The sequence below is a fragment of the Pinus tabuliformis genome, chromosome 9 (assembly GCF_031772625.1).
Source record: "Pinus tabuliformis cultivar Carrire ecotype Pingquan chromosome 9, CPIR1, whole genome shotgun sequence".
NCBI lineage: Eukaryota > Viridiplantae > Streptophyta > Pinopsida > Pinales > Pinaceae > Pinus > Pinus tabuliformis.
This window is the reverse complement of record NC_142307.1, coordinates 1,471,431,678-1,471,452,244: the sequence shown is the minus strand read 5'-3', so window position 1 is coordinate 1,471,452,244 and position 20,567 is coordinate 1,471,431,678.

Sequence of the window (20,567 nt, the reverse complement as noted above, 5' to 3'; positions counted from 1 at the left end):
GTACGATAGTTACAACGATGTGTCCATCGGTACTACTATGGTCCCTAACTTCATTTCCATGCTCATTGATCAGATGAGAGGTACTTCCCATGAGTCCCAGACTGCATGGGTAGGATGCCTCGACAGGAGAACTAATCAATCCTATCCTCACAGGAGAACACATCAATCCTGCTACAATTGCCATGGAGAACACATCAATCCAAGCCTCACAGGAGAGCACATCAATCCTGCTACAATTGCCATGGAGAACACATCAATCCAGGCCTCACAGGAGAACACATCAATCCTGCTGCAATTTCCATGGAGAACACATCAATCCAGGCTGCCATGGAGAACACCTCAATCCAGGCCTCACAAGAGAACTAATCATCCTGCTACACAGGAGAGCGAATCATCCTGTTCCACAAGAGAGTGAATCATCTTGTCCCACAAGAGAGCGAATCATCTTGTTCCAGTGTGCACCACCAGGGGAGGGTGAGTCACCCTGTGGTCATATGTTGTTCCAGTAGGAACCGCAAGCCCTCAGAGCTCCCAAAGCTCAATGTATGCAACATGCAGGACCCTTGTACAAAGGTTTCTTGACGACTCCAAGTCGTTTGGGAAAATCACAGATTAGATCTTTCCTCAGGGCTTTGACAAGGTGTATCAACCTGTACATCATCTTAATGTGATGGAGCTTCCTTGCTCATCAACTTACCATATCCCAGATGATGTCTATCTGTTGGAGCAATTGACGAATACGAGATTCCTCAATAATCGAATCCCACCTCTGGTTGTTACAGAGAATCACAGTGGTATCCAATGTAAATCCAAATAGCTCACTGAAGAGCTTTCGCAACCAGAGTGCCTCACACAAGGTTATGCTAGCAACAATATATCCTGCTTCGGCGGTGCTCAAAGCCACCGACTTCTGCTTCCTGCTCATCCAGGATATCGAAGTAGATCCCAAGGTGAAATAGTACCCAGAAGTGCTCTTACGGTCCACCACACTGCCTGCCCAATCAACATCAGTATATCCAAGTAGTCTCACATCTCCGGCAGTATATCTTAATCCATGAGAGATTGTGTCCTGAAGACATCTCAGAAGATTCTTGGCATCAATCTAGTGAGGCTCAAACAAATATGAGCTCACAATGCTAACTGCAAAACATATGTTCAGACTGAGGTTCACCATGAAAAGGTACATTACTTGGGACATGTTGTTTCCAAGGAAGGCATAATAGTCAACTCGGAAATGATAAGAGTTATCATGGAGTGGGAAGTCCTAAGAATTTGGATGAAGTAAGATTATTCATGGAGTTAGAAGGTTATTACAAGAGGTTCATTAGGAACTTCTCATGGATTGCATATATTATTACAGCATTGTAGTGAAAAGGAAATAAATTTGAATGGATAGAAGCATGCACAACAAGTTTTGAGTAGTTGAAGTAGTTGTTGGCAAATGCTCCATTGTTAAATATTGCAGATCAAGATAAAAAGTTTGTGGTGTGTACAAATTCTTGCAAGAGAGTACTTGGTGGAGTCCTAATGTAGGAGGGACAAATAGTGTGTTATGGGTCACAAAAAATAAATGAGCATGAAAAAACCTATGTGAAATAATGGGACACGTGATCTTGAGTTGTCAGTGATCATTCATGTATTGAAGATGTGGAGGCACTATCTTCTTGGCCTGAGGTTTGTATTGATGAGTGATCATAGTGGGTTGAGGTACCTATTTCACTAACTGAATTTGAATACTAGGCAAGCTAGATGGTTGGAAACCCTTAGTGAGTTTGACTTCCAGACCAGATACATTAAAGGGGAGGGAAACATGATTGCATATGCTTTTAGCAAAAGAGTACAGATAAATCACGTAGTAGTTATGAGTTGATATGGTACAGATTTACAAGATCATATCTTACGAGTAAGATAATAGGATGAAAAGTACCAAGAGATTAGGAATAGGTTACAATAGGGTATAGGTGATTAGGATATGGACTGTCATCTCACAATAAATGGCTTGGTCAGATTCAAGGACATGATTGATGTGCCAGATGAAAGTGAGTTCAAGAAGCTTATCTTGAAGGATTTTCATGTCAATCAATATTTAGGTCACCCAAGATGTCAGAAACATTGAAAATGGTGAATAAGTTCTACTATTGTTTGAATATGAAGAAGGAAATTACAAAATTTGTTGTTACATGCTTGGATTGTCTCTAGGTGAAAGATAAGTTTAATCACCCAGTTGGTTTGTTACAACCTATTCTAATTCCAGAGTGGAAATGGGAGGTAAATTCCATGGATTTCATTATAGGGTTACTGAGGACATTGAAGCAGCATGATTCCATCAAGGTTGTGGTTGACAGGTTGAGCAAGGTAACGCACTTCATTCCAGTGAAGTCTAATTATTTGGCTAGTGATGTGGAATAGTTCTTCATCAAAGAGAGTGCGTTTGAATGGTGTTCTGAATAAAATTGTGTTAGATAGAGATGTTAAGTTCACCTCCAGGTTTTGGAAGGATTTATTTGTAGGTTTGAGTATAGTGTTGGCCTTCAATGTAGCTTATCATCCTCTAATAGATGGACAGATAGAGAGGGTCAACAGGATTGTGGAGGATATGTTGAGTATGTATGTCATTATCAATAGCAAAAGTTGGAGGAGCATCTTCCATTGGTTGAGTTTGCTTACAAAAATGGTTATCAGGAGTCACTGAGGATGAGTCTATTTGAAAAACTTTATGGGAGGAGTTGTAATACTCCCATATGTTGGAGTTATCCAATTAAAAGGGTGTTGATTGGACTAGACATGTTGGCACATATGGCACAAGAAATGTAGGTTATCAAGATGAATCGAAAGGCACCACAGGACATGAAGAAAATTTAGGTAGACCAACACATGGCATTTAAGGGGTTTTAGATTGGGGAGCATGTGTAATTGCACATCTATCCCAAGAATAGATCCTCGAGGATTAGATCATGTACGAAGTTGGAACCTCGGTATTGGGGGCCTTTCAAGATCCATTAGAGGATTGGACCAATGGCCTACAAACTTGCATTACCTCTAACAGTGAAATTCCATGATGTTTTTCATTTCTTAAAATATACGTAAAGGATGTTGATCATGTTATTGATTGGTTTATATTGTAGGTGGAACCAGAAGGATAATTCTAGTTGGAACTTCAGTGCATATTGCAACGAAAAAAACTAAAGATCCAGAATAGAGAAATCGAGCAAGTTAGAGCAGAGTGGAAGCACTTTGGGCTCAATAAAGCTACATGGAAGATGGTTGATTGGATGTGGGATAAGTATCCTTCATTGTTTGTTGCTTGAGGAAAATAAGTTTTGCTATATTTACATATTTATGTATGTTTGTTATTGTAAATACCACAATAAATTGTGTTATAAAGCTCCAATAAGCAGTATTGTTGTCACGTTGTCATGTTTTTCATGATGGTTTTGTTTTTGAGCAGGTTGTTTATTGTAAATAATGCAACGAGCTTGGTTATAAAGATCCATGGGAAGTACATTTTCTTTTCAATGGTTTTTCTGGTTGTAGTTGTCATTGAACACTGAGGATGGTGTTCCCCTAAGGGGGAGGGGTCTGTAACAACACCAGGTTGAAAGTTCAAGTAATAAAGCTGATAAAGGAAAAATAAGACCATGGTCATGGGACACGTATTCCAGGCTGAATCTTGGGAAGCACATCCTAGAGGGCATCACGTTTTATTTATTATAGCTAAGGGGAAATTGACAAAGGATTTGAAAAGGAAATAAGACATTATTGGGATTTGTTTTATGAAAATTAAGGAAAATAAGAGAAAAGGAAGCTGAAAAGTCACAAATTTCCATCAGAGGAAAATTGAATGGAAAAGAGAGGAAAATGAAGAAATTAGAAGCCTCAATGATAAAAAGGTTTCTGGGGATCAATTCATAGCTTTTGAGTCAGCGTTTTTTCATTTTATTTTTTGGAATTAGACTTAGAGAGGAGAAGAGAACCAAGAGGAGAAGGAAATAAAGAAATAAAAGGAAGTACAATGGAAATAAAGGAAGGACAAGGAAATTAAAGGAAGGACAAGAAAGCAAAGGAAAGTAAGGATCAAGGAAGGAAGAGTTGGATCAAGTGGATTCAACGAGAATACTTACATGTAATAAGTTGCATGTATGATTTCCTAATTGGCTTTGGCAGGAATGGTATATGCATATGTGTATTTGGTTCATTTTCTATCATTGGCATGGGTTTTGTTGGGTTTTGACAATGGTTTTAGCCTTGATGGGATTCATTCTTATTTTAGCTTTGGATTGTTAGAAGGTTTTGGATCTGGGAGAGGTGGTCTCATGAAAATCCCAAGGGTTGGGGGTGAAAATGGTTTTATTTGGGAAGCCCTCAACAGATGGGTAGAGAGAGGAAGATTTCTCAAGGGATGGTGAAGGAATTCTAAGGCATCCAAGCTCAATATGGTTTTTTGATCTCGAGACTAGTTTAAGTGAGATCACAATAGTGTGAGGGTGGAGGTGGTTTAACCTTTGGATTCCCTTGCTTGTTTATGGATTCGTTTATCCCATGAGATCCCACATTCATGCTTGTAATATGGCACAAGGGTGATTGGATGAAAGAAATATTCAGTTCATCCCAATGTATGGTTGGGTGGTATGTGAAAGTCCCTAACTTGGTTGGATTTTGCATATGGTTAATAAGATTTAAGTTCCTCCTTTATTTATGAGTAGATGTACTTGTTATTATGTGGCTTTAATGATTTTTCTATTATTGTTTATTATTTTGTTATATGCTAGTTAGAAGCATGGTTTTATGAAAGTTTTAAGTATGGATCTTAACACCTTTTAATTGATGAATGAATAGTTAATGAATGCATGACCTAATTTATATCATGGAAGCTAGTTTGAGAGGGCATTAGTCCTTCTTAGTAAACATCAAATAAGTTTCAAATATCCATGTTCATATATGCATTCATGACCTGTAGGTTGCATGTTCACTATGTGCTTGACAAAATGATTGTCATGGTTACACAAGGTTAGATCAAGTCCTTGAGTAAGCTGTGTTAAATGGTTTGTCTCTATGTTCTTTATTGTTTTAGGAAGTTTTATCATGTTCTCAGCAGGGGTCTGGATCCTAGCCATGAAAAAAGTGGCTTAAATCTCGCAATCGCTGGCATAATTGCTTGGAAGAGACTACAGTCACTGGGAAGCAGGCTTGTGGGAGTGATTGGAGGGTTACAATCAATTGGAGGCCTTATCATGGGAGAGACTAGGGGCCTAGTTCACTAAAGGAAGAGGTTATCTCATGGGTTAGACACCTGGAATGGTTGGTTAGTTCCTGGGCATCTTCTAGCAGCTAAGGGAAGTCAGTAAGGTTGTGTTATGTCAGCTCAATTTCCTTAAGTTCATCATTGAGGTTGAGTTATGCCATAGTAGCCCCTTAGCTCATGTTTGCCCCAGGAAAGCCAATGAAAATGGATAGATATGGCAGGAGGCATGTTGCAAAAGACTTGAAACTAATGAGTTGAAAAATGAAAGAAACAGAGCACACATAAATAATAAACTATAGCTACAACTACTAAATTACTCATACAAATACAAAAGTCGAGAGTGGGATATCCACCTTTGGCTAATCATCTCTATTTATAAATAAAATAATTCGATTACATCAATTAAATAACGATTCTACAAGGTGGTTCTACATCTTAACATTTGAGTAAGTTAAGTCAGTGTTGGTCTTTCAAATCTGAGAAGTTGAGGTGTTGTGGTCACAGGAAGTGGTGAATGTTAGAAACTAAATGAGGCAAGGTCATGAAGTGGATGGTGGAAAAATAATTATCTCCAATATTCTACCCATTAATTATTTCACAAAAAAAAAATACATCAAAATGCCATTACATCATACATACTCCTATATTTTCCCTATGAGTTTCAAACGATTATTTTCCTAATTGTTTCGTAAATATGTCTACAAACTAATCTTCTGATCTATATAATTCCATACAAAGTTAATTATTGTTTACTAATTCTCAAATGAAGTGATACCTTGTATCAATATGTTTACTCTTCTTATGGAAAACATGATTCCTCGATAATGCAATAACAAACTTATTGTCCTAGAAAATATGAGATGGTTCTTTTTGTTCATGCAAAAACTCAATCAAAATTATTATCATCCACACAGTTTGACATGTTTCCATTGTTGCTGCAACATACTCAACTGGAGTGGATGATAGAGTCACAATGGATTGCTTCATTGATTCCCATGACACTACACTTAATCCAAAACTAAACACATACCCAGATGTTCTCTTCCTTTCATAAATGTTGCCTAAATAATCACTATATGTATATCAATTTAGTTTAAAATCTAAATGTGATGCATACATGATACCATAATTTCTTTTTCCAACAACATATCTTAAAATCCCTTTCCCAACTAGCAATTGGGTACACTCCAGAGACTCCATGAATATGGAAATTAAAATTACAACAAACATTATATCGACCCTTGTTGCAGTTAAATACATAATACTTCCAACCAATTTCTTCTACAAGGTTAGTTCAACATTTGAACCTTGATCATTCTTACTATGTTTTGTACCAATTATAATTAGTGTTACAACTGGCTTATAATTTTTCATCCTGAACGTTTTCAATATATCCTTTGCACACATAGATTGAAAATTGAAAATAGCATCTTCAGATTGAGTTACTTCAATACCAATAAAATATTTCATTAGGCCTAAATAATTCCTTTCAAATTTTGTTCTCATGTGTGTCTTAAAATCATCTATTTAAAGATCTCTAGTGAAAATCAAATCATCAACGTACAAACAAATAATCAAAATTTCACCTTCCTTGTTTACATGTTCATACACAGTTGGCTCACTTGGACTCCTAACGAATCCATTTTTATGCATATATTCATTAATTCTACTATACCATGCGAGTAGTGCTTATTTTAATCCATATAATTCTTTCTTTAATTTGTAAATTTTATCTCCTTTTTTCTTAATTTCATATCCATGAGGTTGTTTCACATAAACCTCTTCTTCCAGAAAACCATTTAAAAATGCAGACTTGACATCTATCTCATATATTATCCATTTATTTTTTGCATCAATAACCAATACCATTATTAATGTGTCAAGTCTAGCTACAGGTGCTAAAATTTCATTATGATGAATACCAAGTTGTTGATTAAACCCCTGAGCTACAAGTCTTTCTTCATGCTTTTCAATTTCACCTTTAGCATTCATTTAGTTTTGTAAATTCGTTTAACACATGTAGTGTTTTTACCTCCAGGAAAATCTATAAGCTCCAAATTATTATTTCTTTCTATAACATCAATTTCTTCATCCATAGCTTTTATCCAAACTTCTTCTTTCATAGCTTCATTAAAATTTACTAGCTCATATGCAATTAATGTGAAATTTTAAACTTGAACTATTTCATCATTCTTCTGATACAGTTCTTTTAAACTTCTAGTATTCTAACATTTAATTGTTTCTTATCCTATTGCTTGTTTCCGACCATAACCTCATGGTTCGCCATGTTCTTAATTTGTTGGTGTTGTGAATTGTAAAGAACTAACTCTTAGTGATTGGCTTGTTGAAGTGCTTGCAATAGGTGTATATGGAATTGATTGTCCGCCTTCTACTTCTTTCTCATCCTCATCATCATCTCCATGAAATAATAAAACTCCCTTTGTAACAAATTTATCTATGCTTCCATCCAAATCTTCTACTTCCTTGAACTCAACATCTCTATTGATAATATATTTCTTGGTAATGGGATTATAGAGTCTATATGCTTTAGACTCCTCACTGTATCCAATAAAGATACATTTATCGCTTCTATCATCTAACCTCTTCCTCAATTCTTTTGGTACATGTGCATAAGAAACACATCCAAAAATTCTTAAATGAGATATATGTCAACTCTTACCACTCCAGGCTTGTTCAAGAACTTAGTCCTTCATGATTTTAGTCAGACTTGTGTTAAGTATATAAAAAAAACAAGATACTTCTTCTCCCTAATATTCATTTGGTAGATGATTTTCCTTCAAGATACTTCAAGCCATATTCATAATAGTTCGATTTTTGTTTTCATCTATTCCTTTTTTCTGTGGGGTATAACGTGTAGTAAATTGTATCATGATGCCATAAAACTGAAAAAACTCAATAAAATCATTCAACATGTATTCACCACTTCTCTATGATCTTAAAATTTTAATATTCTTTCCACTTTCCTTTTCAACCATAGTTTTAAATATTTTAAATACAAAAAATCCTTTAAACTTCTATTTTACAAGACAAACCCAAGTTTTTCATGGGTATTCATCAAGGTAAAAAAGGAAACATTACCAACCAATGAAGGTGTTTGCATAAGCGCACACAAATTTGTGTGAAAAATCTCCAATGGAGGTTTCGCCCTATATAAAACTTGAGATACAAATTTATTTCTATGATGCTTTACAAGTATATAAATTTCACACAAGCTTGTTAGCTATTGAATACTGGGTAACCCTTTCACCATCTATTTCTTCTATAACAATTCTAGGCCACCAAAATATAAATGACCATATCTTAAATTCCATAACCATCATTCATACAAATTATTAGTTTCATAAGAATTCAACGAGGGAGACAATTCATTTCTCATTATAAGTGGAACATCCTTTTCTTTTTAATTTTCACACTTCCTATTAGCTCCTTCCTTGGATATTTATCAATTATAGTAAACACATTATTATTGAAGAGAGCTTTGTACCTTTTCTCTATCAGTTGGCCAATGCTCGAAAAATTGCATTTTAAACTAGGTAGATAATACACATAATCAATTTTTATTCTCTCACCATTTCTAGTATAAATAGAAATCACTCCTTTACCTTTAATGCATACCTTATTATCATTACCCAACTTGACTTCAAGCTAAATACTGGTGTCTACACTGAAAACAAATATTTGTTTCTAGTCATGTGATTGATGCAACCACTATCCAAAAACCAAATATCATTTGAACATTCTTGAGTCACATTAAAAGTCAAAAACACTGGCTTCCAATTGTCTTCAAATTCTTTTAAGATGTATGAATATTTCTTGCCAGCATATGCCTACCTCATCAAACACTTGGTAGAAAAATGGCCACATCTTTTTCAATAATATCACTTAAATTTAGACACATCAAACCTTTTATTTCCTTGATGTACGGTTCTATTATTACTCCCCTTTAAGTTAGAAGGATATTGCTGAGATTTATCCTCATGCTCATAATTATCTCGTAGACATCTTTGATAAGCTACTATGTCACCTCTTCCTCTATTACTTGATATTCTTCTTCCTCTTCCTCTATTATATTTCAGTTGAGTTTTGAAAGAATTATCCAATGCACTATCATGATATCTTGACATCCTAGATTCATGTGCAATAAATGAACCAATCAAATCATAAATTTTCATTTGACTTGTGTCCTTGAACTCTTCTATGGATACAACAACAACTTCAAATTTCCTTGGAAAAATTTAAAGGACTTTATTGATTACTCTTTTATTTGAGAGGTCTTCTCCATATTGTCTCAATTGATTAACAATATTCTTGACTTGAGTCATATAACCATCCACGATTTCATTTTCTTTAATTTCCATTTTCATGAAATCTCGTCTCAAATTTTGCAACTTGACATTCTTCACTTTTGACACACCTTGATGACAATATTCGAGAGTGTCCCATGCCTTCTTCAAAGACTCTACACTTGACACCTTTGAAAATATCACATCATCTAAGCCTTGTTGAATAAGGCCAAGAGATTTTTTATCTTTCTTTCTATTCTCCCTCAACAATGTTCATTCAACATTTGTCAGAGCCATCTCTGCTTCCTGATCGAGGGGCGAGGGGCTTTGGATACCCATCAATAACAACTCTCCAAAGATAATGAGAATGCAATATTGTTCTCATTCGAATATACCAAGAATAACAGTTTTTTCTCATTCAAAATAAGAATTGATGAATGAGTAATATTGGTATTTGTCACCATGTCTCATAGATAACAAAAATCTTCAAACGAAAGTTAAAAGCACTTTTACACTCTATTACCGTCACTTCCTTCAAAGAAAAAATATACAAAGTTATAGAGAAATAAAATGGTTCCAATACTAAGTCAAATACCCTTCAAAACATTTCCGATTAAAAATTTAGAACAATACCAAAGGCAATAAATAAATTTTTCTTCTTTTATCTATTGACAAAACAATATATTCCTCACTGAACTCCTTAATTTCTACAAAGAAATATTGTAGCAATATTTATTTAACGCCAAATTATAAACCCTCATTAAATGGAAATGTTAAAACACACTAATAGCATACAATACTAAGGTACATACATAGTTTCAGTGTAGTGATTTGATAATCCAAGTGATGCTCACAATACAGTGATGATTCTTGTAGCATTAAATAGCTCCAATAACTTATAGTCATGGGTTTCACACTCCAATTAAAATATTAAGATGGGAAGTCAATGCTTCAACATAAACATTCAACTGCATACACAAACTTGACTTGAACTCATTTTTCAACCCACTACAGCTCCACGATACTCAACAATTCAAAACCAACAACAATACAATCACAAGCACTTTGTGCAACAACTCTTTTCTAATTCACACAAAAAAATCCTCAATTCTCTGAACCTCACTCGGAGATTCCAACATCTACAAACTAGTTCTAATACCAGTTGAAAGAAATTGAGCACACAAAAAATACAAACCACAACTACAACTGCTAAATTACTCATGAAAATATAAAAGTCGATAGCGGGATATCTGCCTCTAGCTAAGCATTTCTATTTATACAAAAAATATAGTCGATTACATCAATCAAGTAATAATTATTCCAAGCAATGTTTCCCCTTCACATTTGAATAATTTAAGTCGATGTTGGCCTTTCAAATTTGAGAAGTTGAGGTGGTGTGGTTGTAAGTGAAGGTGACTGTTAGAAACAGAACAAGACTAGTGAGTGAAGTGGAAGGCGGTGTGATGGTGGGGAAATAATTATCTCCGACAAAAACTCAAATAATGTGAACATCCAAAAATTTCAATGTGATCTTTATATAAAAATATTCGAAATGGATACCCGTTACCCCAAATGTTTCACATGAATTCTTAGACCCACAAGAAAATTAACGATTCACAAAAGAGCACTATTTCTAATGTCTCCACAATGAAACAAATACAGCTAAACTAAAATGCACTGAAACATAAATCACAACAAAAACAAAATATGAGAAAATATTTTTAATAGATTACAAAGCTCACCTTGTCCACTCTTATGGGTTTGTCCCTATCTCCGACAACTATTGTCCCATAGATGAGTTTCATACCTTACAATCTATCTATGTCTGGAACATCACATATTTATCTACATCTACAATTATTCTCCCCCACCACCATGAAAATACAAATATATTAACATAATAGATATCTTAAAGTAAGCTTAGAATGAGTCGGAAAAAAATGTACCTAGTGACACTGTGATATATTGAAATGGGCTCGTTAAACGTATTGTTGGGAGATTTAATGGGTGCATTAATTCTCCTGCATCTATATGTCAATCCAGGCTCATAAACATGAGTTTTACTACTCTTTCTAAATCCAGCTCTTGGTCTAACTTCTAATGGTTTCATTTATAAAATGATTTAGTTGAATCTAGCACACATTTCATCAAATTCTAGCAAGCGAAATCAATAATCAAATTTCAACTTTGAAACTCTTAATGAATCTGTAATTTAAAACAATTATACTTAAATGAAATCCCAATATTATTTACAAATGATGAGATATATGCTAATGAAGAGCTTCTAATTAAAACACTCTATCAAATAACTCAAATCCCATAAAAACGCTAAGAAACCCTAATTTTGTTACTTATTCTTAAAAACCCTAATTCTGTTACCTATGCTACTTTTGAATAAAAGGTTGCAAATTCTAATTTACTTCAATCATGTTATAAAGGAAAGTAGACTTGAAGCTAAAGTTTTCAAAGATAACTTTAAATCTTTAGGACTCGATGATAAGCTTCACACTTGGGTGCAACTCAGAAGAATTTCTAGCTAAAAACCTATTTCAATCATCTTGCTTGTTTGACTAAGTACCATAAAAAATTAAATCCTATGCCTGAAATTAAAAGGATACAATAACTTTCAATCTACTATCCAACCCTATCTTAACAAAATACAACCTATAAACTTGCATTCAACCATCACGAAAGGAAAACCTAACTAAATGAGGTGCCAACACTTCTTATCAAACCAATGAAAGCTTGTCTTCAAACCTGTGAACCTATGTCACTCCAAACCTATATTGTGTTTCAAAAGAATAGAAATTTGATCTAAAAGTATTCTTCTACCTGATCTAATGAATCAAAGAGAGAAACAATCCTCTAGCAACTAACTATTCTTCAACTCTGTTTTGGAAATCAATTTTAATGCTTAACACATGCTCTGCTTTATTTGCAAGTTATGAATGGAAAATAGAGAGTGAAATTAACTATCTCAGTAAATCAATTATCCCAAAGATTATTAGATTATCATTATAAAATCAAGTTCAATTGACAGTTCTGGGATTTTTATGTTAAATTTCAATGACCTTATGAGATCGATGAGTCGATACTCCACACTGTGAATTCTAATTCTCTTGTTGCATAAACCTTATAGACAACATTCATTCAGTGTTCTTCGAGCTCAGATAAGTATTTGTAATCGGGCTTTTATGGAGGAATTTATATGATCGTTGTGTAATTCACTCAGAAAAGTGTGCGTACATGCTTGTGATTTGAGTTATACCCACGATTGGGCAACAATGCTATGTAACAGAACTTCTGTGGAGATGTCAACCACTCACAAACTTGGCCCATTCACAATGGTGGATTATGCCAACAGTGTTGCGACAGGGTAATAAAACAAGGGATGGAACAATCATGCAGAGGTTAAGAAATGTGTTCTAGATGAGAAGAAAAGAACCGAGGCTATTTATGAAAACTATCTCATTCAGAAACCAAAGCAAGATATGCCAAAATTCCAGAATACTGTTACTCTATAAACAAAATGGATTCATATGCTTTGGAAACAAATTAACACAATCAGTAAAATGCTAGAAACTAGATTTAGATTCTTTTCAAAGCAATTCAGAGAAAAGAATTAATACTTAAAGCAACAAATCAACTACTAGCTATAGGATTAGATTGCACAGTGGTGGTCGGCCCTTCCCACTACTGGGTATGAAACTTACAGTAAGATGAAGAGGATTAGATAACTATATTAACCATTTACAAGCTCTTGCAATCACAACTTCTTCTTCAACACAAAACTAAGGCAAATATCCTTTCCATTGATAAATCTCAGTAGAACAATAGTAAAACAAAAGAGTTTATATTCTTGAGTATGTATCCATGTATCTCTCCTTTTCCACATTATTTTCCACATGATTTATAATCCAGCTTACATACTACAATTAGTAAAAAATCAAATCATGGAGATGTCAATCTAATTTCCATTCTAATCAAGGCTTAGCAACCAACAATTTGCTACACAAGGTCTAAATCATAAGACATAATTTTGTTTTGGAAGCTGAAAGTTGGCTATGCATAAGAAGCATCGAGCTTCCTTGTTTAATTTGATGATGTCAAGTTGAACATCTTGCTCATCCTTAAGCGCAAATCTTCAAGTGTAATTTCCTAGAGTGCAATTTTGGATTGTTGCCTTAAGTACAATTCCTTCTTTGAGTGAAAAATTCTCTTTTGATGCAAAAGTCTTGGGTCCCTGTGAGAGCAATCTTCACATCTATCACCCATAATGATTAGTAAAAAGAAAAGCACACATTCAACTACCTAATATTGATCATCAAAATAGATAAAACAACACCATTTGTAATTATTTTATCTTGGATGGGAATTTGGTATAGTCCAGACACAAGGAGGTCAAAATGACATGAAAAGAGTTCAACTATAGGTTAAAAAAGGGAAAAAAGTAGAATGAAAAGTGTATGAGTAGAGACAAAAATTGAGTCCAACATATCCCCCATGCTTGAGGTGATGCATGTGCTCATGCATCTCAAACCAAAAAGAAATTGAATCACCTATGTCTCTGGTCAAAGGCCAACTTCCTTGACTAAGGCTTCAAGTCCTCTTTTCACTGGCACTGAACATTTGGTGAACTTCCTAACTAATTTTTTAGCATTGATCCTTTCTGCAGGACGAGTCCTAGTTGCTTTCCATGTCAAGAGATATCTATTCTTTCTCTTCAAAGCATCATTTTCAGTGAAAAGTCTCAAATTACAATCACATAGTTTATTATTCACTCCTTTGATATAGTGAAATGGTACCTTAAATTTATGATCCTGATCTTTCAGTTTACAAATCCTTTTCTCGAGTATGGTCAAATTAATTCTTAGGGTCTCTTCTTCTTCAAAAATAGGTGTCCTTGTTGGAGCTTTTGATTGTTGGGAAGGACTTCCTCCAGGCATTTGACTTACACTATGTTTAGTTGAAGAGAATTGTTGTTTTTTATTAGCTGAAGGCTGAGTGGAAGTGTGTAAATCCTAGGCAATGTTATCGGGAATTTGGGACTGCAATGGAGGTGAAGGAGACTAAGGGAGAGATAATGGAGATTAATCAACAAACTCTGGAGATGAGGTTACAAACACTTGTTGAGGATTGGCAGCTCAAGATGTAGATGGGGTGTGAGGAGGTTTGTTCATGCTTCGAGTCCTTCTTCTACCTTGTATATAAGTTTCTATAGTAGGAGGTGAAGTTTTGTAAACAAGAAACAATGTTCTCCTAACCTTATTCTTGGGTTGGTGACTTTGTTGACCTGTTGAGGGAATTTTAGCTGGCTCATCTATGGAGGTTAAGGTCTCCATTCCCCTTTTCTCCTTTTGCTTCTTTTCTAACTGTATTTTTGAAGGCTTGGCTGCCTGGGGAGAAGAGGGATCAAGAATTTTAAAATTCTTGGAAGGAGGTGACACAGAATGGGCAAGAGAAGTGGGGGAAGTAGGGGTACTTTGTGAGGTAGGTGCAGGGGTTTCCCTCCTAGACTTCAAGGTTCTACCAATAGGCCTCTATCTCCACTTGACCTGTGTCTCTTCTCCTGGAAAGTTCTCTATGAGAAAGTCTTCCCAAGACTTCTTTCTCTTACTCAGTTTAGCCACAATCAAAATTTTAATCAAGCTATGGTGGTAGAGGGAAGTCTCTGGTTTCTTACCCTCAAATTGCACTCCCCTCGCCATCTTGTGGAGGCTTAATTTCAAGAAATGGGGAATATTTATGGAGAAGTCCTTTGTAAAATGCATCAAGAGCCTGATATGATATAGAAAACGATGACATACCTTCCTTCACAGGTTAAGAGACACTGGATCATAGTTAGCAAGGGATGCCATTGATCCTAAATGCAGGTACGCAAGACTCCTTTGGCCCAACTTAGTAACCGATAAGCCAATTTTAGAAATGCTGCAAAATTAGGAATGTGTAATTGGCCGCCCTTGAAGAAATGCTCCCCACTTGAAGGTAGCCCTATTTCTTCGTTGAGAGACTGCTATGTGATCTTGAGTTGTAGGTTTCCAACTTTGGCTCTCTTCCTGTCAAATGTTTGGGCAAAGGCTAAAGAAACTGCATCGTTGTACCCCTGAAAATTTTGGAGAAAAATTGTCCATCCTTTCTCTTCGATGACCACCTTACAATACTAATACTCAAGGGTCTGTGAAAACTGGCCAAATGTTGGCTCATGCTTATCCACCCCCATGGTCAAATTATGAGTGCACCTATAGAATTCGCTAACACAGACAAGTGACCAATTGCACCAATGAACTAACTCTCTTATAGAAAATTTCACTCCACAATTAGCACCCAATCGAAATTACGAGACACCTCTGCGGTGAGAATAATTCGTATGCAGTGATTGTGAATAAATAGGAATGATGCAACAATTAAAAATTCGGGAATGGAACTTAAGGTAATGCACTTAGAAAGGAATGTGTATTTCATGTTGGAGTCATGGCCATCGAGAGAAATAATGCTTTGGCCACCTTTTGGAGCGAGAGGTGACAATTGTTCATCATTATGGCATCATACCTATGAACAAAAGCCAGCAAAGGACTATTGATATGGAATAGACTCAGTGTCGACCTCAACCAAAGACTGCTCATCACATCATACTAACACTTATGCATACTCTAAGGAATAATACCCTGCATCCAGCCCACGGATCGGCGTATGTCGTTCCCATCAAGGGAAATCATGCCTGAATTATGAACGTACGTAAGGAAAGGATAGGGATCATAATCATGAGGAAGCTGAAATGGTAAGTGGTTCAATCAAATCCAGGAATATGTTAGGAAGTTGGGGTGGAAATAGGAATATAGCCCTAATGTTTAGGAAATTAGGTAAAATACAATTACATTTGGTGAGCATTAGAACTATTCGAGACCAACTTAGGTAAGTTAAGTGCAATACATGTGTTACTATAACGATCTTGGGTATAGAAGATGGTGTGAATACCTTCTAGGTCCATTGGTTGAAACATGTTTCCTCACTGTGCAGAGAACAATGATTTTTGCAGTGAACTGAGAGATCCAACATCTGAGAAGACTTCTTGGTGCTTTAGCAGCAGAGTGTACATAATTTTGAGACACTGATATGTTTTTAAGAGTCTGCTAGTGTTGTTGTCAGGATTAGCACTTGAAAACACATATCATTACAAATATTTTGGAATCTTGAAACAAAATGATTCTCAGGAAAACTCTAGCCCAACATTAAGTACTTGAGAACAAAACTAGTTAAACATAGGAAATAGAACATCGATCTGTAATTCTTTTGACAAATTGGCATGAAATCTACTGAAGAAGGCTGAACTAGAGATAATAAAGGAGGCTAAAAAATGAAGGTCCCCTTCTCCCCCATGCCTGAGGAGTTGTATGTCCCCAAACAAAGAAGGAAGATGACTGTTGCAAATGATGATCAAGATGCTATATGGCAACCTTTATTGAAACAATATAACTACTACAGGATAAGGAAATGCTGCTACAAATGTTCACACTACTGCAAATATGTATTGAGATCAAAAAAACATATAGTCTTGAACCGTTACACACTGTGTGAAATATTTCTTATGTGAATAAATGGTGTCGATGTCGAACATAAGAAAGAATCATTTGATTACTGACCATTGAGGAAGTCTTTAACCAATGCAAGATATCCCAACTTTGATACCAATGGGAATCAAGTCACTAGGTACATTCTACTAGCCATGAATAGATTTTTCAAAGTCGAATGGATTGCAGAATTCATCCACCAAGAAACATTGATGTATTCCCTTGGTATATGATAAGGATACGTGCCATTAAGGCATGTCGGCTCCTAAGTACTTGATCTAACTCTAGCCTTGGTCCCAAATAATTTGTTGATGTCGATGGGACAAATCTTGTTGGCAAGTGGGCCTTAAGTTATTTAACATCAACCAACACAAGTATAAGACATAACGATTTGAAATATACATGATTTGAAGAACTCATACAAATTTACAAACATTATTGGTAACTTTTCCCACCAGTTACCTAGTTTTCAAGCAAAGTCCCTGCCAAGTTGCGTGAAACAATTTGGTTTTCACAAAAGGACTTATTTTCTCTTTACTATTTTCATTTATTTTTACAATACAAACTTTCCTATTCTGCTGAAGAAATGGAGATGACCTCCTTCAAGTGAAGGATTACTTCCAATGAAGCCATGTGCGGAGCAGGTACAAATAGATATTCATGCTTAGATTTAACATATAAACTTGGAAGTGTACATGAGCATGAAAAACCAACAAATGTACTTGATACGACAACAATATTTTTAGAAGAGTAGAATACTGCCTCGCTTGAGTCATTGATCGGAACCAATGTTCGATGTAATCATGGTATTCATGGTCAATTTCTTGATTTCTCCCATGTTGTTCATCCTCTTCTTCCATGTCATGTTGACTGTTCTTTGTAGGGTGAGTAGTCTCTTGATTACATTCTGGATTTGTTGATAGACATGTCAAGAACTCCTCGATCTCAGGTTCTAGTGGATGCTTTCCATTGATTATAGTTCATGATTGATTCATCTCCTTAGATGACTGGTAATGGAAATCAAAAGAGACTTCCAAATCCTCTTGTGGTGGTGGAGAAATGGACAAGTTCTTGACTATTGTCAAGAATTTCTCTTCCTGAGAGGTAGAGGTCAATATCCCAACAGCTGCTAGGACTTGTGAGAGGTCCTTCATATTTATCATCTTCAAGTCCATCTGGTTGATTAATAGTCCTTGTCTCCACACACATATTAGCAACAAGGGTTCTTATAGCACCCAAAAATGATATAATGTTAAATATTGGAATATGAAGATGAATTTAAAAGTTATATTGATTGAAGTAAAGGTCATGACACTTGAGAGTGAATCAGATTACTATTTAATCTATTAAAATCAAAACAATTTAGAAATTAAATATCTCACAGTGTTTCAGACTATTCTAAGGCCTATGTTGCTTGTGTAGCTTAGCTATGTTTCCTGTAGATGTGTCTTACTAAATCTCTGAGATTTACAAACTTTGCGAATTACATGAAATGCGGAAATGAAATCAAACTGCTTCTACTTCTACGCATAAAGGAAAGGAAATAGAAACTCAAGAACAAGCAATAATCGGTCAGACTTTGGATCAACCCCACCAAAGTGGATGCATGGCTCTTCACTCACGTCTTACCATACACTCTCTGCCCTCTGAGAGTCCTACAAGATCCTGAAACACTGATAATAATAGGTACTTGAATAAGAAATTACAACTTCCTCGGCAATGACACCAAAAATGTTGGGAGATTTAATGGGTGTATTAATTCTCCTGCATCTATATGTCAATCCAGGCTCGTAAACACGATTTTTATTGCTCTTTCTAAAATCATCTCTTCGTCATAGTTCTAATGGTTTTGTTTATAAAATGATTTAGTTGAATCTAGCACACAATTCATCAAATTCTACCAAGCAAAATCAATAATCAAATTTTAGCTTTGAAACTCTTAATGAATCTGTACTTTAAAACTATTATACTGAAATGAAATCCCAATATTATTTATGAATCATGAGATATATTCTAAGAAAGAACTTCTCATTAAAACACTTTATCAAATAACTCAAATCCCATAAAAACCCTAAGAAACCCTAATTTTGTTACCTATGCTACTTTTGAATGAAAGGTTGAAAATTCTAATTTACTTCAAGCATGTTCTAAAGGAAAGTAGACTTGAGACTAAACTTTTCAAAAGATAACTTTAAATCTTTAGGACTCTATGATAAGCTTCACTCTTGGGTGCAACTCAGAAGAATTTCCAACTAAAAACCTATTTCAATCATCTTGCTTGTTTGACTAAGTACCATACAAATCTAAATCCTATGCCTGAAATTAAAAGGATACAATAACTTTCAATCTACTATCAAACCCTAGCTTAACAAAATATAACCTATAAACTTGCATTCAACCATCATGAAAGGAAAACCTAGCTAAATGAGGTGCCAAATCTTCTTATCAAACCAATGAAAGATTGTCTTTGTGAACCTATGTAACTCCAAACCTTTATTCTGTTCCAAAACAATAGAAATTTGATCTAAAAGTAATCTTTTGCCTGATCTAATCAATCAAAGAGAGAACAATCCTCCAATAACTAACTATTCTTCAACTCTGTTCTGCAAATCAACTTTTAATTCTTAACACATGCTCTGCTTTGTTTGCAAGTTATGAATGGAAAATAGAGAGTGGAATTAACTATCTTAGCAACTCAATTATCCCAAGGATTATTAGATTATCATTATAAAACCAAGTTCAATTGACAGTTCTGGGATTTTTATGTTAAATTTCAATGATCTTATGAGATCGATCAGTCGATACTCCACATTGTGAATTCTAATTTTCTTGCTGCATAAACCTTACACACAACATTCATTCAGTGTTCTTCAAGCTCAGATAAGTATTTGTAATTAGGATTTTATGGAGGAATTTATATGATCGTTGTGTAATTCACTCAGAAAGGCATGCATACAAGCTTGTGATTTGGGTTATACCCATGACTAGGCAACGTTGCTGTGTAATAGAACTTCCATGGAGATGTCAACCACTCACAGACTTGGCCCACTCACAACGGTGGATTATGCCAACAAAGCTGCGACAGGGTAATAAAACAAGGGATGGAACAATCACGCAAAGGTTATGAAATGTGTTTTAGATCATAAGCAAAGAACCGAGGCTATTTATGAAAACTAGCTCATTCAGAGACCAAAGAAAGATATGCCAAAATGCCAAAATGTTGTTACTCTATAAACAAAATGGATTCAGATGCTCTAGAAATAAATTAAAACAATCAGTCAAATGCTGCAAACCAGATTTAGATTCTTTTCAAAACAATTCAATGAAATGAATTAAAGCTTAAAGCAACAAATCAACTACTAGGTACATGATTAGATTGCCCAGTGGTGCTTGGCCCTTGCTACTACTAGGTATGAAACTTACAGTAAGATGAAGAGGATCAGATAAATATAT